The sequence below is a fragment of the Sander lucioperca genome, chromosome 12 (assembly GCF_008315115.2).
Source record: "Sander lucioperca isolate FBNREF2018 chromosome 12, SLUC_FBN_1.2, whole genome shotgun sequence".
NCBI classification, from domain to species: Eukaryota; Metazoa; Chordata; class Actinopteri; order Perciformes; family Percidae; genus Sander; species Sander lucioperca.
The window spans coordinates 35,552,841-35,568,862 of record NC_050184.1 but is presented as its reverse complement, the minus strand read 5'-3'; positions in this window follow the sequence as shown (position 1 = coordinate 35,568,862).

Here is a 16,022-nt window from a genome sequence, read left to right as displayed (position 1 = left end):
ACTGCATTTAAAAACCAGGAAAAGACAACACTTTTTTTACGATTTTACGATATCCAAACTTTAATACGATATCTAGCTTCATATATATCGATGTCGATTTAATACCGATATCGTGCCCAGCCCTAGTACTTACAAAGACAAAAAAAGGAATGATTTCATGCAAACAACTAAGTATAAAAAACAATGCAATAAACAGCACATAAAGACAAAACAAAATATGCAGCATGCAGAAAACCACCACCAAATGAAATGACAGATATGAAGGAATATAACTACTACAACTAAAACAACTTACAACTGAAAGAAATACTCACAACTAAATGATTGGACCTGTCTGGGGGAAAAATAATTAGGGCCCGAGCGCTGACAGCGGCGAAGGCCCTATTGAAACTGAAGGAATTATTATTATTACGGCAAATTAATTGCCTTTTTGAGGGGCTTAACGTACTCAAAAACTCAAAGCGTGGTGAAAATGTACGTATTTTATGGGTTTCGGGAATAGGCGCACAAAAATGGCTTGCTAGCGCCCCCTACAAAGTTAAAAAAATTGAGCCCCTGCAGTGCGTTTAACGTAGACTCACGAAACCTGGTACACATATGTAGCATGTCAAGACGCACACAAAACTTCATTGGAGCCATACCCTTAAACCAACAGGAAGTCCGCTATTTGGATTTTAAAGTTTGAAATTAGTGCGATTTTGGCCATTTCCACATGTCGTACTCGGACAGATATGAAGGAATATAACTACTACAATTAAAACAACTAATCATGAAGGAAATACTCACAACTAAATGATTGGACCTGTCTGGGGAAAAATAATTGTAATTAGATTTGCTGCAGCGTGACTGCTGGGCTAGATAGAGGCTGACGGCCTCCTCCTTTGGAATTTGTTGGAATGATTTGGCGATGGGGGCGGGTGCACAGGCTGAGAAATTGGCCCTAACCTCTTGAAAAGCCTTGGGTGAGTTTGTGTAGCTCTCCCGAAGGGCCTCGATTAATAACGTTGCATAACCTGCAGACATAATAATAATGTTAAAATACTGTATAAAGATTGCTGTCACTGATTACATGTCAAAATATGAACTGCATGACACTGCTTTCCGTATGAGGCCTTCTGTTTGATGGGACGCACTACATAGGCACCTTTTCTGAAACGTGGATATCGCACGCAATACTTCTCTGTACCATCGCTTCTACGGGCTGTCCTTCTGTTTGCATTACAGTTGTAATGTAGTGCTGCTAAGAGAAGCCTACAGAATAACAAATTTGAGAACACCTTTGAAACAACAATCTGGTGCGTGTATGATAAAATACGGCATTGTTATTCCATTGCACAGCACTGACCTGCTATACATGCCAAGGTATGAAAACCCAGTGTGCTTGGGCGTGAAGTGCAGGATGAGGGAGTGGAAGGCTTCAAGGGAGAAAGTCTGGTGCTGTGGAGACAGCTGTCTAACATCCTTCAGTAAGGATGTCTTGGTGATGAGACTTTCCAGTTTTACTGCTCCCATTGAGCCTGCAAAGACCAAGATAGGTTGGCAGGCAGGCAGACAGACACACAGACAGACAGAAATACAAATACACAAATAGATAGACAGTAGGGCTGTTGGAACGAATACCCAAAGTCAAATATAATTTGAATAGTAAAAAAAATCAGTACTATTCGAATGCTGAAATTACTATTCAAATGTAACTTTTTTTAATAAATATGTTGGCTAACTTTAGCTAATCTCCCTCTTCTCGCCTTGGCCTACCCGCATGTGTCACTCATGTCACGTCTTAAGAACAGTTTTCTCTGTTGATTTGTGTTTGTCGCTGTGTACTCGTGGTGGAAAATGAATGTAAACAAAGTTGCTTGTAGATCCCCTTCAAGGCCAGGCTAATGTAAGAAGCCCCTCTAGTGGACAGAACGTGTAACAACAACCACATGTTTGTAGTGGAAAACACAGAGCATACTCCTGAGTAGTGTAGTACATATGATTGGAGAAGGCAGGGGTGTCATGGTCGTGGATGTCCTGAATGTGATTTGTCAAGCTTCTCCATTTGGCCTCCATCACAGCTGGGTTGCCATCTGGGGTTGAGGCTGTAGTCCAGTAAAGGTGGTTGACGATGGCTGGCCTCCACAACAGTAGTTGGTCACACTGTCTGTCTTCTGACCTAGATATGTAAATAAAAAAAAGAGTAATCAACAGTGGATCAGGATTGAATATAGAGTAAGTACTGTACACTACCAGTCAAAAGTTTCTTGTTTTCAAAGGAAACAAACATGACCCTGCATAGAAAAATAGCAAGCAGGACATGATGACATTGTCAAAGTAAGAAATAATCATTTTAATCGAAATGATGTACTTCAAATGTTGCCTTCAGCTGACCTTAGGCATTCTAGCGGTCACTTTTTCTAGGTAATCTGATGGTCCCCAAGACCCTCAACACTGCCTCCACTGTGGTTGACACAGGGGGACAGGCAGACTGCCGAGAAAAAGTGACAGCTAGAATGCCTAAGGTCAGCTGAAGGCAACATTTGAAGTACATAATTTCAATTAAAATGATTATTTCTTACTTTGACATTTGAAGAAGAAGCAACGTCAGCACCAACCAAGCTAGCCATTATAAATCCACAAGATATTAGACTGTTATAGCAACTAATGTGGGTTGGAGGATGCACTGATCACTTGCAATAAGGAATGTGGGCAGACAGTCAGGGCTATCAGATTTTAATAAGATATTCTGATATTCTAATCAGATATGGCCTGCACTGTAAACTAAACCCTACCTGCTCTATTTTGATGAATGTTCCTCCCTGCTGCACGATTCTACTGTCAGACTCTCACAACAGGCCAGACAGATGGCCAACAGGGCCATGAGTTCCTCTTTGCACACAAGGAATTTATCAACGGCACTACATTTGTGTGTCTCTGTGTGTGTGTGTGTGTGTGTGTGTGTCTGTGTGTGTATTTGTGTGTGTGTATTTGTGTGTGTATTTTTATGTGTGTGTGTGTCTGTGTGTGTTTATATGTGTGAGTGTGTGTATTGGTGTGTGTCTGTGTGTGTATTTGTGTCTGTGTCCGAGTGTGTGTGTATTTGTAAGTGCGTGTATGTGTGTGTGTGTGTGTCTGTGACCAGAGGCCTATTTCACAAAACCAAGATAAGGGATTAAGCCGGGATTTATCAGTTATCCTGGATGATTTAAGCCTTTACTCGGTTTCACGAAAGTGGAGTCACATAAATCACCATGGAGATTTATTCTGTGCAGCTAGCCTGCTCCTGACCAGGCTAACAGCCAGGATTTATTTAATCCTGGAGCCTTTTCTGATCACCCAGCAGTCACTCTAATCAGCGAAACGAATGTGTTCTTTAATAGGCCTAGTTATTCCATGTTGTTATATCTGATTACGGACGTCGGGTAAAGTTGTGCTTTATCGTCACTTTTCAAATATGTTAATCTCACTGTTTACCACAAGTTTGTTGGTTTTATTATTATTTTCGATACCTTCTGAGTTAAATAGGAATAGTAAAATCATTTTTGTCAACATATTACTAATTGTTTGGACTATAGCCCAAATTATTAGTTTCAACAATCAACACCACGTCAGATTGACAGATCTATATTCTACATTTGGCGAATAAAGCGATTTCAATCCTGACATTTATAAATGTTCCAGTATTTATTTTAGCAACCATTATTACTTTTTATAGGTATTGATAGCCTATTCATTACTGTTAAACTATATTGTATTTATGAAGACGTCTGCACTGTGTGTTTTTCGAGGTTTGGTGAATATATAAAGTTTAAATGGCGGATGAAGTTCCAAGGCTGTTTTCGATAAACTCATTAATATATGAACAATATATAAAGCTCCCTGGCTGCTTGTGTGTTTCTTCATTTACTATGGCGTGCCCGTTCATAGACGACGTGCTGGATGAAGAAGCACTACTACCGAGAAGGGCTTTCCGACGGGAAAGAGTTTTTCGGGACCGGTCGGACCCTTTGGCTTTCGACAACAGCCATCTGTATGAGCGATACAGATTTAGTGCTGATGGCATACGCTATCTGTGCAGACTGCTGGGTCCCAAAATTCAGCACCGCACATCTCGGAGCCATGCCCTCACCATCCCACAGACAGTGTGTATAGGGCTACGGTTCTTTGCTAGTGGCATGTTTTTATATGCAGTTGGAGATGCAGAAAATCTAAGCAAAGCCACAGTTTGCCGTTCAATTAGAACAATGTATTTAGCACTGAAAGGATTCTTGAACATCTTCATTACCTTTCCCGGACACAAAAGACCATGCTACATTAAGGAGGAATTCTACAAAATTGCAGGTGGGCCTAACATGAATTACAGATTACAGAATCGTGTTACTGTCACAGTAGGCCAATACTCATTATTTTGTGTTACAGGTTTCCCTAATGTTATAGGTGCACTGGACTGCACTCACATTAGAATAAAACGCCCCTCAGGTGCTCATGAGGGAGACTTTGTGAATAGAAAATCATTCCACAGTATCAATGTGCAGGTAAGTACTTATGCTGTCTGTCAACTGCATAGGCCTAAATTAATTCTGAGCATGAAATGACCTTGACACAACCTATTGTTTCAGATGATCTGTGATGCTGACTGCATTTTCAGCAATGTAGAGGCAAAGTGGCCTGGCTCGGTCCATGACTCCAGAGTCTTTAGGGCCTCTACAATTTCCCAGCGACTTTCACAAGGCAAGCCACAGGCATTTTATTGATAAGCACCTTGAACATCATGATAGTTTCAACAGTTTAACAACCCCAACTGTCAATAACCGTCATAACCAGAACTGTCAGACACCGCCCACCAAGAGTCTGGGTCTGAGTCTAGGTTTCTTCCTAAAAGGGAGTTTTTCCTCGCCACTGTCGCAATAGCCACTGCTAATGCTTGCTCTTGGGGGAACTATTGGAATTGTTGGGGCTTTGTAAATTACAGAGTGTGGTCTAGACCTACTCTATCTGTAAAGTGTCTCGATATAACTCTTGCTATGATTTGATACTATAAATAAAATTGAATTGAATTGAACTATACTTCTTGTTCTAACTATTCCATGTTGTGTTCTCAGGTGAATTCTCTGGTGTTCTGCTTGGAGACAAGGGCTATGCATGTCAGCCGTTTCTTCTGACTCCATTTGCAGACCCCCATACAGCAGCACAGCACACTTACAATCTTGCCCATGCAAGATCAAGGGCCCGCATCAAGATGGCATTTGGCCTTTTGAAGACCCGTTTAAGAGTCACCCCAGAGAGGGCCTGTGACATCACTGTTGCCTGCACTGTCCTGCACAACATTGCCTGTCTGAGAAAGGAAAGGGCTCCCAGAGTAGCCTTGGATATGGACTGGGACAATGTAGCACTATTTCCAGACAATCTCAACGGCAGGCTGGTCAGAGACCAATACGTTGCAAATTACTTTTGATTCCTGAATTATGTTTTATTTGGCTTTGGAAGCACACATTTGTTTTTGGTTTGTTAATTGTATAGAGTAGGCCTATATATCAAAGAAAAGACACCACAATGTTTTTTGACCTTTTTATTTTTTGGGAGATGTCTCATTTGTCTGCTGCGAGCTTGGGAGAAGAACAAAAAAAGATTAATACATTGTGTTACTGTTATTCTTAAAGTATGCATTTAAATGATCATTTACTTCTCTCTCCAGTTTCTTAATTTCCAAGTCCAGTTTCTGCAGGTTTTTCTTTTGATTTCCATATCAATATCCATCTCCTGCATTTTGCGTTTCTTTAATTGAATTTTTATCTCTGCTAAATCAATTTCCTTCTGGAGGTGTGTGGTGTATAGGGACCTGACCATTTGGGAACTCTGTAAAACACATATCAGTTATGACTTGGCTGCTGTGAGACTGGTCAGAGACCAAGACTTTCTTAAATACAGCAGGAATTGTGCATGGTGTGAATTTGTTCTTCAGGGTAATACTTACTATGTTGGCAGGCTGAGTGTCTGCCTGCACAGGGTCTGGGTCCTATTAAATATATATTTGCTATGAGCACCACATCACTATTATCCATTATGTAGCCTATACTAAATAAGTATTTCCACAAGATTGACATGATACTGTACCTCCTGTCTTCTTGAGTCCACTGATATGGTTTCCTCCTCATCTTGTGCAGTAGATGTGCCTTCACCCTATACCAGATTCAACAGAATTGTATTGACAAAGGTTTGACAGGGGCCAGGCCTTGGGCCATTAATAATTAATACTCACCGGATCGAGGTCATCATAAAGGGGCTCCAGAAGACTGACCGTATTGCCAGACATTGCAAGACAATGTCAGACAGTCCACATGATATCATATGGATATCATATCAATGGTTGATTGTGTTTCATATTCAGGCTACTATAGGAATAATGTAGCCTACCTTGTATGAAGTGGGAGCTTTCTGTGGGTGGGACAGAGTCGGTGCAGGTCCCACCCTGGATCCCTTTAATTACAGGCCTCCCTTTGTTCATGTCAAGGGCCAACTCCTCTGCTGGGGTTAATCCTGGGGTAGCAGGGCCACCCCCCGTGCCAGACGTATGGGTCTTTTTTTTTACTGCTAAAATCAGTCAAAATAATATTAAATATGAGCAGTCACTGTATGAGTAGGCTAATCTATACACCTAATTTGTAGTACATTGTTTCACTAACAATTTATCTTAAACATTTACCAGTCTGCAAGTTGTTTTTGTACTTGATTTTAACTTGCTGCCAGGTCCTTTTTTGGCCAGTCATGTTTGCTCTGTGAACATGAGTAACAGAAATGACATTAAAACCGCCAGACTATCACAACATGTAACAGCCTTGCACGTTAATAGGTATACAGAGAGAGAGAGAGAGAGAGAGAGAATATAATTTGAGCATTTTAAATTAACGTTAGGCTACTGGGTAGGCTATAGGCTACTCTATTTAATCTTCATGCTACATTGACAAGCCAATAAACTTCCATTGCTCACTTTTACGGACAATGAAATGTACAACTGTTAATCTCTGCAAATAAAGAGTAACTCAATGAATGGTGTTAATATAGCCCAACTGTTTCAGTGCAGTAAATATATATGTTTAGGGTAATAGGCCTACTTACGCATTCAGGCGGTCCGCGATGGTTTGCCACGCTTTTTCTCGCTGTTGTATTACAGCGGCCGTGTTTTCTTTTTTATTGATTATTTCTTTCACTTCTTCATATGTCTCCATGAGTATCTGCTGCTCAGTCTGTGTAAAGTATGCACAACGCGTCTTCTCCATTTTGGCATCAGTAATTCTGTGATCGACCTCGCGGTCTTTTGAGGAAAGCCGTGGACGCGCATCTATCTGAATTACTTCAGCCTGACTCAACCTAGTCGCTCCTCCTCAGCCTGGCTTGGCCTTCGTGAAACGCACCAAGCCAGGATGCTCAGATTAGACTAGGTCAAGCCTCGCTTTATCAGTTATCCTGGATTTAGATATTCTGCTTTTGTGAAATAGGCCTCAGGGGTCAAAAATCATTTCTTTGGTTGTATTTACATTAAGCAGCAGGTTATGCCTGTTGCACCACGTCACTACCTCCTCTATCTCCTGTTTATAGACAGCAATGTCTGAGTATTTTGTCAGTAGACTTAGTATGGCCGTATCATCTGAAAATGTAATAATGTGGTTATTTCTATAGATGTTTCTCAATCATTTGTGTATATTATAAAAAGTAAAGGAGAGCTTACACAGCCTTGAGGGGGAACCTGTACTTGTGTTCAGAGTATCAGAAAGAGTAGAGTTGACTCTTACCTGCTGCTTCCTGTCTGTCAGAAAAGAACCATACCATCTAATAATGAAGGGTTCACCTCCATCTGTTGTCATTTACATAACAGTGTCTGAGGGAGAACACAGTTGAATGCAGAGCTGAAGTCCATGAATAATAATCAAACATAAGCTGATGGATTTTCAAGGTGCTTTAAGATAGAGTGTACAGTTGTGATTAAGGCATCGTCAGTCCCCCTGCCATTATTATAGGCAAATTGGTAAGAGTCCAAGAGATGCTGTACCTCGCTCCTTAAATGACCAACCATTATACGTTCTAATGATTTCATCACTATTGATGTCAGCACTACTGCTCTATAATCATTATTATGCTGTGGGCAGGCTTTTTTAGGAACAGGAATGACAACAGATGTCTTCCAAATAGTAGAGATGGTACATGTATCAACAGAGAGTTGGAATAGAGGGCTCCAAGCCTGAGTCAGCTCATCCAAACATGTTTTCAGAATAAAAGATGAAATACCATCATTAAAAACTGTGGTGACAGCATTAGGGTTAATTATTATTCTGTCCTGTAGTGGGTCACATGGTAATGACATAGACAGGTCTCTGCAGCAGGTCACATTACTTTCATAATCCAGGTCAGAACGTTTGTAAAAAATGTTGAGATCATTAGCCTTGTCCAAAACGTTCCACACATTCAGTTCCTTCTTTCCAGAGTTCATGTTAGTCAACTGAGTAACTGAGTACATTTACTCAAGTACTGTAATTAACTGAAGGTGATTGTACTTTACTTGAGCAGGGCATGAAATTGGCACCCGCCCACCCGCCAAATGCGGGTAACTTTTGTGATTGGCAGGTGAAACTGTCAATCTACCTGCGGGTAGCCAATGATAATTGAGTGATTCAGACACCTAACTATCAGTAAGCAGGGTACGCCGTTGCTTACGGGCCTGGCCCAATCAGGGGCCCGCATCACTGAAAGACATTGATTGACAGCCGGGGCCCCCATTACTCACACAATCCCAGCAGTCCCACGTGCAGCCACTGACCAAGCGGGAGTGAGAACGGGTAAAGTTAATTTCCTAGTTTCTGATATGAAGACGAGACGTGTGTGTGACTCGAACATCTCACATTAACCAACAAAACGTACAGAGAAAGACCGTCAAAACATTACAGACCGTCCTACCAACATGTAGACATTTAAACATCAATGTACGCTGTCACTGAAGCTGCTGCTGTTTCAATACTGTCGGCTCTCTGCAGCGGGCGGGGCTGCTCCGTTTCCCCCGCGACTGACGCGCACACACAAACACACACACAATCACACGCAAACACACACACACAATCACACACAAACGCACACGGTGGATGCAGGAAAAAACACAGATGTGACCTACAGGATGACCTAAATTGAGGACAGCTACTCTCGTTATTGTAAGTGCAATGATAAGTTAAAACCGTATGAATGTGTGTCCCAGGCCAGGATAGGAAATTAACTAACAATGTAAAGATTAACAAGCCACTGACAATGACAGATATGTTCATATTTGATTCATTCAATACATTATTATCTTGTGTCTTAAATCCACCAGCTGTTTTCATATTTTACCAACATTTGCAGCATCCTGAGCCTTTTTGGTAAGGTTCCTAGGAAATCTCAGCCCAGAGTAATGAATTAATAGTAATAATTATTATTCTCCCCAAAACAAGTTTCCTTTTTATTTATTTTTTTATTTTTAAGAACTATACAAAAAAAAATCATGTTATGGTGCGCATTCACCAGTGTTTTGTTGTTGTTGTGGTGCGCGTAGGCTACTCCTGATTTTGTCAGTCATCTCATCTCTTATATGCAGTGGTGTAACGAGCCAACACCGGGCCCCTATGCAGGATTATCAAGGCGGGCCCCCCTACTACAGCACGTGATGACGGCGCAATGTCCACGAGTAGGCTACCATCAATAGGACAGGATAGGATCATAGAGACACAGCAATTCCTGTTTTTCACCTTTATGACACAAAAAAAAGTGGCTGGTAAAAAGTCCCTGTGGCAGGTGGATTTAAAAATCCACCTGCCACAGTGGCTGGTGGTCAAAAAAGTTAACTTCATGCCCTGTACTTGAGTATTAAATATTGTGTACAGCATTTCTATAATTAAAATAATGTGAACGTAAGGAGAAATGACAAAATCTAGATTCATTTTAAGCATTTTTATTTATTTTTCCACCAGACTCCATTTAATTAAAACAGAAATGTTATGATTATTAAACACACTTATTTCAAAGTGGACATAAACTAAATAAAACTATCAAAAGCCGTCTTGGTTCATCTTTCCACTGTTCCAACAATCACCACTCTGGTTTGGTTGAAATAAACTCTTAATTCACCCATTTACATGTGGAAATATGCTGGCTCTATACACGCTAAAAGTCCTGATTATTTACATGGAGTCTGGTGGGTTTGGTGATGGGGATTTCAGGGCTGTTTCATGTTAAACTAAAAGGATCTTACTCTTTAACTAAAAGCTCTATCTCTGTAGGTAATGTTGTCAGACTCTTAGAATAATAATCTGAGTCTGTCAGCGGCAACAACAGAACTTTTAGTGGTTGGAAACTTTACCTTTTAATTAGGAGTTTAAACACAGACACAACAGGAAGAATAAATCCATCAAATCAAGTCACTAATAATCCGCATGTGGTCTTGTTTTATTTCATTTATTTGCATTTAATTGTTGCACATTCCAAAACATTTAAAACAATTCAATCATTGACGTTATTCTACAAGTCAGATGAATAAATCAGCTGTTTGCTTTCTATTTTCACATTCAGTCACAGAAAATACAAACAGTCAATATCAAATGTCAGACAAAGATTATTAAATGAAAAGTCCACAAAGGAAGATAATATGATGGTAAACTACAAAACAACAATAACTAGAGAGCATATAATTAAAAATGGCCAACTTCCAGTATGTCGGTAATGATGAGAGGAATGTTTGGACCAATTTTCGCGAATATCAAAACAACTATGTCCAAATTAAGGCCTTCCATGCATTAAGGTGCGCTTATTAAACTTGCATGGACCAAATCGCTGTATAGTCTCGTTATGGTTGTTGCGCCAACTTTTGGGAGTTTTGGAGTATATAAGGGCGTCAAAAATGTGTTCAAAGGTTAAAAATAAATAGCCTAGTTAGTACTTAAATAGCCTTAGTACTGCTTTCAATTCACTGCTAGATTCTATTGGTTTCAGTCAGAGGGTGCATAAGGCCACGCACTGTTTTAACCACACCCTCGACCTTGTGCTAGAATATGGCATCAAAATTGACGATTTAATAGTATTTCCGCAGAATCCTTTATTATCAGACCATTTTTTAATAACTTTCGAATTCCTACTACCAGACTATACGAAATTAAATAAAAGTTTCTACACTAGATGCTTATCTGACAGTGCTATAGCTAAATTTAAGGAAGCTATTCCAACAGCACTTAACTCAATGTCATGCCTTAATATAACAGAGGACTGTTACGTTAACTCTAGTCCCTCCCAACTTGATAACTTTGTAGACGCTGCTACGGCCTGCCTACGGACTACTTTAGACTCGGTTGCTCCTCTCAAAAAGAAGATGATGAAGGAAAGGAAACTAGCACCTTGGTATAACTCCCAAACTCGCAAATTAAAACAAATCTCACGAAAACTTGAAAGTAAATGGCGTTCCACCAAACTGGAAGAATCTCGTGTGGATTGGCAAGATAGTCTAAAAATTATAGGAGGGCCCTCAGAAATGCCAGATCAGACTATTACTCAACACTAATAGAAGAAAATAAGAACAACCCAAGGTTTCTTTTCAGCACTGTAGCCAGGCTGACAGATAGTCACAGCTCTATTGAGCCATCTATTCCTATAGCTCTGAGCAGTGATGACTTCATGACCTTTTTTAATGATAAAATTATAACAATTAGAGAAAAAATTCATCACCTTCTGCCCACAGCTTCCAACGACTCACCATTGGGCGCAGGAGGGCTAGAGAGAACGATAAGACCTGATACTTATTTAGACGGCTTTTATCCTTTAGACCTCCAACAATTAATGTTAAGGGTCTCTTCAGCTAAGCCAACTACCTGTCTCTTAGACCCCATTCCAACGAAGCTACTTAAAGAAGCACTACCCTGTGGTCAACACCACATTACTAGATACGATCAATATGTCCTTATTAACGGGTCACGTACCGCAGTCTTTTAAAGTAGCTGTGATAAAACCTATTCTGAAAAAACCCACCCTCGACCCTGAGGTCTTAGCCAACTATAGACCTATATCTAACCTCCCGTTTCTCTCCAAAATCCTTGAGAAGGTAGTCGCTAATCAATTGTGTGACTTTCTGCATAGAAATAGTCTATTTGAAGACTTTCAGTCAGGATTTAGAATGCATCATAGCACAGAGACGGCACTGGTGAAAATCACTAACGACCTTCTAACTGCTGCTGACAAAGGACTTGTCTCCGTACTTGTCTTATTAGATCTTAGTGCTGCATTCGACACTATTGACCATACCATCCTCTTACAGAGACTGGAACATTTAGTTGGCATTAAAGGAATCGCACTAAGCTGGTTTAAGTCCTATTTTTCTGAGCGATCCCAATTTGTTAATATTAACGATAAACCATCCAAATACGCTAAAGTTAGCCATGGCGTTCCTCAAGGCTCAGTGCTTGGACCAATTCTATTCTCTTTATATATGCTTCCTCTAGGCAATATTATTAGGAAACACTCAATTAACTTTCACTGTTACGCAGACGACACCCAATTATATCTGTCAATCAAGCCAGACGAAAGCGGTCAGTTAGCTAAACTTCAAGCGTGCATTAAAGATATAAAATCCTGGATGACCCACAATTTTCTGATGTTGAACTCAAACAAAACGGAAGTTATTGTGCTGGGACCCAAGCACCACCGAACTTCATTATCTAAATATATAGCTACCCTAGATGGTATTGCCCTGGCCTCCAGCACTACTGTCAGAAATCTAGGAGTCATTTTTGACCAGGATCTATCCTTTAACGCCCACTTAAAACAAACCTCAAGAACAGCCTTTTTCCATCTTCGTAACATTGCCAAAATCAGGAACATCCTGTCTCAAAACGATGCTGAAAACTAGTCCATGCATTCGTAACTTCCCGGCTGGACTACTGTAATTCTTTACTATCAGGCTGCTCAAATAAGTCCCTCAAGACCCTCCAGCTGATCCAGAATGCTGCAGCACGTGTTCTGACAAGAACTAACAAAAGAGATCACATTTCTCCTGTATTAGCTTCTCTGCATTGGCTTCCTGTAAAATCCAGGATTGAATTTAAAATCCTTCTCCTGACCTACAAAGCACTAAATGGTCAAGCACCATCATACATAGAAGAGCTTTTAGTACCTTATTGTCCCACTAGAGCACTGCGCTCCCAGAACTCAGAGCTACTTGTGGTTCCTAGAGTCTCTAAAAGTAGAATGGGAGCCAGAGCCTTCAGCTACCAGGCTCCTCTCCTGTGGAACCAGCTCCCAACTTGGGTTCGGGGGGCTGACACCGTCGCCACATTTAAGAATAAACTGAAAACCATCATCTTTGATAAAGCTTATAGTTAGGGAGTGAGGAGTTGCAGCATAGTAGAGTAGAGTAGAGGGAGGCAGGAAGTACAAGCCCGTTCCGGCAGGGGAGAGTACGAGCCCGGTCCAGGGCCCCTCTCTTTAGCCTGCCTCTCTTAGTTATACTATTATAACTCTAGACTGCTGTGGGAAGCTCCTTCCAAGGACACAATGAGCCGCTCCCTCTTCTCTCTTTTCACTTGTCTCCTTTTGTGTGCATCTTAGTCCCAGAAATGCCTGTTACTAACCTAGCTCTGGGGAGTTTTCTCCCCGGAGTCCCTTTGTTTCTTCTTCACCCAGAACATCGCCTTGGAATTGGGTGGCACCTACACCGGGGTCCTGGGTGCAGCTGACACTATGGACTTACTACACCCTGCTACGCTCTGCGTTTCCCCGCAGTGTCCGACTGCGTCCTGCTGCGTCCAACCGCGTCCACCCAGGCTGCTGTGCCACACTACACCCCGTAACGCCCTGCTGTGCCCTACTATGACATGAACTACTATGACTACCATTGTGATCACTGCTTCACTATCTTTATTATGACTATTATTGCCACCATTCACCACTCCCCCAACTGGTGCCGTCAGACACCGCCTACCAAGAGTCTGGGTCTGTCCGAGGTTTCTTCCTAACAAAAAAAGGGAGTTTTTCCTTGCCACTGTCGCTATAGCTACTGCTAATGCTTGCTCTTGAGGCAACCACTGTAATAGTTGGGGCTTCGTAAAGTACAGAGTTTGGTCTAGACCTACTCTATCTGTAAAGTGTCTCGAGATATCTCTTGTTATGATTTGATACTATAAATAAAATTGAATTGAATTGAATTGAATTGGAAACACAGCACAGAGTAAAAATGCCAGGGATGATTGTCTCTTACCTGTATTCCTGATTCAACTAAGGATGTTTGTTGTTCTTTTTTCTTTCTTCCAGAATAAAATGAAGTCACAAAAAAAACACGGTGCTGCGCTCCCCCACGTTCCACGAGCCCCTCCCCAGCACATCCTCCACCAGTCCCACAGTTTGGACGTCAACAGCAGCCGCTGAGGAGAGGTTTAAGACCCCCAGCGACCTCTGGGAGGAGAAGGAGGTCCTGAGAATGTTTAAAGAGAGGCTGCAAAGTGGTAAGTAAATCTCAAAAACATCAGTCCCCGTTACGTCCAACAGATTCTCACTCCCGTCGCGTAAAATACGGACGCTCGGTCAGGTGCCTTTGGCGTTGTTACTGACGCTAAAAGTCTCCTTTAGCGTCTAAACGCGCTTTATCTAAACGCGCTGGGTCGGGACTATCGGCGTCACTTTCGACGCGGTTAGGTTAAGGAAATGGTCATGGGTGGGCTTACGTTTCTGTGACGCGCGGGAAGAAGGGGACGGTTGGTTTTAGGAAAAGGAGAATGGGACGGTTGGGTTTAGATCCACTCTACCTGCATGCAGCCACTTTATTCAGTGGCTGCATGCAGGTAGAGTGGATCAAAACCAGTCTGTTCAACTGGTAATTTCCCCTTACATGGGAAAAGGCATTTTTTTAACATCATTTTCTTGCATTGTTCCTTGCATTTATGAGGCCATTCAATGACATTTCACAACGTGTCCACCACAAAATTATTTTCGCAAGTTAGCAAAATCGTTTGTGTGATTCCTTTATAAACAAATGAGGGCCAAATAGTATTGTTTCAAAGTTTGACCAGATATCTTTGTTAGATTTTATTTAGAAATAGTTTGCCATAATTTCATTATTATCCAAATACTTTTCCCATTAACTAAAATATATTGGTTGAGAAAGTGACTAAATAGTTTTCTGAAAATGTACGTTTTACAATCACTATGTAATTACAATGTATTTATTCTGCTTTGAAATTGTCCATGACAGGGTGGACATATTTTGCTGTGTTTGCATGTAAATTGTCTGCTTGCAGTTAATTCATAAAAAAGTGTGGGAGCTTGACCAATATGCATTTCTAACAGCATAACATATACTCAATACAATGAAAATGAACTTCGATGGAAAATCTCAGCTTTTTTGGGGGGAAATGGGGAAGTCTCAAAGGCACCTCATGGTGATATTGACCCAGATGCGGCATTGACACGCTGTGGCATGACAGAGATTAACAGTGGTTAGTTACAGCAACTTGTGATGCTTGTTTTTCAGACACCAAGAACCTGATGGCGAGGGCATCTGCCATAAAAAAGGCTGGGGAGGACCTCAGAATTTGGCTGCCTGGTTTCAGACCAAGAGGGACAGAATTCCTGGCAGAGAAAATTAAGACGGTCCTTAAAAAGAAGAGGCGATCGTCGTTGATTGAGGCTGAGCTCAAATCCAAACTTCAAAAAACGCTACAAAGGGATTAATTTGCTTTTTTTTTATTTTAAAGATTCTTTTTTGGGCCTTTCCCCTATCACAGTGACAGTGGCTAATCATTGTTGGGGGAGAGGGATGGGGGACGACACGCAGCAAAGGGCCGCAGGTCGAACTCAAAGCCGGGCCGCTGCAGGACTCGGGCAACGTGGGGCCAACGCTCCCACTGGGAGAGCTAGAGGCCGCCCTTAATAATTTTCTTGTTTTTTTTAACTAATTTTCTTGTTTTGCTCGAACGTGTTGTACATATGTGTGTTGGTGAGCAGAGCAAAATTCAAAATAATTGACCAAAGCAAATTGTTTTAAA